Source organism: Archocentrus centrarchus, chromosome 8 (genome assembly GCF_007364275.1).
Source record: "Archocentrus centrarchus isolate MPI-CPG fArcCen1 chromosome 8, fArcCen1, whole genome shotgun sequence".
Classification (NCBI taxonomy): domain Eukaryota; kingdom Metazoa; phylum Chordata; class Actinopteri; order Cichliformes; family Cichlidae; genus Archocentrus; species Archocentrus centrarchus.
In genome coordinates, this window is record NC_044353.1 from 3,514,490 (window position 1) to 3,517,492 (window position 3,003).

The window sequence follows — 3,003 nt, forward strand, 5'->3', positions numbered from 1 at the left end:
GGTCAGACTGAGACTGAGAGCCCCATCCGCTAAAAGCAGACAGCGGGGTGTAAATGCTCCCCTCCGCGGCCAGAGAGTTGCTACTGGAAGGCAGAGAGGAGGAGGAGGAGGAGGAGGAGGAGGGAATTTGGCACAGACTCGAAATGAGGAGAGAGTTTTGGAGGCGGTGAAGAGGACGCAGAGGCCCTCATGCGGCCATTTAATGTTAGCAGCTCAGAGAAAGCCTTTATTTTCTCCTTTAAATGAGTTCCCTGCAGGGCCGGAGCTGCATTTCTAACAGCAGCAGAAACGTGTTGATCGGCCTCTACTCCCCGCTACAGACGTTGCAGATGTTATTAAACCACATACTCAACAACCTACTCTGCAGCTGAGTAATGAATTCATTACTAATGAATTATTTTCACTTTTTTGAAGAAAATGGGAACATTTAGGTATAATTTAGGTGCATGCCACACTTTTCCCACTAGGGAAGATCTAATTTAGTTATTATTGGGTTTTGAATAAACAAGTAGTAGGAGTTAAACCTGATTTTTTTTTACATATTTATTCCTGGCTTTTATTGTTTGAATGCCAGACAGCAAGTTCAACCCAAATATGGCTCCATCTGCAGTTTTCTCTGACCTGCACTGATTTAAAGTTTAGGTTAAGTTTGACACCTGCAGCTCTGCCACAGGGCGACCTTACATGGGTCAAGTGTGTAGTGACAATTACCTGGATTTTTTAATGAGAAACAAGTTAATCATTCTCAGGTTATCTTTTCTTTATTTGATTTCAGTAACCCTAACAGGCACGGGGTTTCAGAGCTATAAAACCAGAATCATAAAACAGGCAGTGTTCACTTCATAAAAAAATTATGATTAAAAGCTTTTTTTTTTTTTTTATAATTATAACACTGTGTGGGAAAAAATGTGATTGTGAAACTTACTGTTGTGCTAACCACACCTAATGAATACCATCGTACTGTGCAAGAACAAAAGTGCAGCAGGTGGAACAAGCTGACAGGTGACCTGTTATAGAGAAACAAAACAATGCACAGGTGTGTATTTTACTTCCCTTCCTCCCTTTGGATCTGCTTCTGTTTTTGTCTTCATCACGTGAATCACCTGAAAGGAGAATTTTTGCACTTTTTTTTATTTTGAAAGTTTGTGTTTCTCGTGCTTTTTGCTTCTTGTGTCTCATCTCTTGTGATTTAGTTCACCTGTGTCTCATTCTCCCAAAGTGCCTGCTGATATCTGTTTCCTTTTGGACACAATGTGCCTTGAACAGAATAGAACAGAATATAATAGAATGCCTTTATTGTCATTATACAGAGTGTACAATGAGACTGGAGGGAGTGCTGTGAGCAGCTGCGTCTGTGTGCGCCACCACACATCACTCTCCACATAGACAGTCCAAAGAATTATCTCCAGAACTGTGCTGGCTCTTTTAGATGTTTTTTAGTGATGGGCAGATGAAGCCTTTGAAGCTTTCCATTCAATTGGTTAAAAAAAAAGGTTAATTTCTTGAGGTTTCATGTGATTTCAGTCAGTGGTTAAATAAATCTAATGGGACACGAGATGTTTATGTTAAAACTGTTGCAGTATTTTCAAAAGACGGTCACTGTGTTTATGAATACTGGGGTGATGGTGACTTTATTCATTTAATTAAGATTCTCAGTTGTTTCTCTTTTTGGAAATAACCTCTCTGGCTTCTGAGAAAAACCTTTCACACAGTACTGAAGAGTCAGGGATGCACAAGGATCCTACAGCAGGCCTGTGTATACTTCCCTCTGAGTTGCTGCAAACACTTCACCTTGAAATAAAAAAAGAATATTATATTATGTGATATTATGTGAATATTATATTGCTAACACATGTGATTATCTATTGGCATATTACGTGTAATGCGACTATTGGAGAGATCAGGTTAAAGTGTTGCCATAAAAACTCCTTCCTTTAGCTGCTCCATTAAAACCAGTTCTTGTGTCACAGCAAACTGGTGAAACTCCAACACAAACACTAACGCACACATTTGGGGTGGATCCATTAGACTCTCATAAATCACATCAACACTTGAACCACTACCTGAACCAGCGAGGCTTCAGATGTCATCAGTGATGTCACTAACCCTCAATGAAGCAAGCTCAACACACGCTTCATAAAAGACTTCTGGGATTTCTCAACACGCACTCCAAAGCCTCAGCACAGCAGTCCCATCATTAGTTTTCTGGCCCAATCTGGACTTTCTGTTCTTGAGTGTAATCAGTGGTTTACATCTTGTTGTTAACCCCTCTATTTCCACTCATGAAAGCATTTCTTGATGGTATGCAGACAGTGATGCACAGCCTCCTCCAGCATCTGAAAATGGGGGACTGTGTATAAAAATGTCTGCAATTTTTAAACAGGTAATACTTTCATTTAATATTTTGAATTAAAGCTCACTGTATCCACTTCAATCAGATCTCGATTCTTTTAAAATTTTGATTGAATTTAAAATCTAGTAAAATCTGTGGTGTAAAGAGGCAAAATTACAAAACACGTCATTGTCCGAAAACTTATGCAATTTGCACGTCAGCATTTTCCTGTCACCTGCTTTGTGGTGGAAATGAAAGTTAGCACACAGCAGGACAATGGAAACTTGGGCCAAATATGGCAGGAATTTGACCAGGCAGGTGTTCCCTGTTACACGTGTCCATTTGAATCTTTCAATTAACTGCTGTGTAACTCATCAGCATCTGAAGAAGAGCATAAAATTGTAAATATCAAAGAGACAAATTTCCTTTGAAATCATACGTTTTTATAGAGACAAACTGGAAAGTCCCACTCTAAGTCTCAGATCTGTGTGCTGCTGGCTGGAGTGAAACCTAACTCACGCATTGACCACACCCAGTAAATATTGTTTATAACCTAAAGCAATAAGAACATCAAGTGAAACAAAACTGAAAAGAGAATTTCTATTTATAGTATTTCCTTCTGAAGGCTGGAAAAGTATTTAAATGCGGCAGAGAGACACAGACTCCATTCT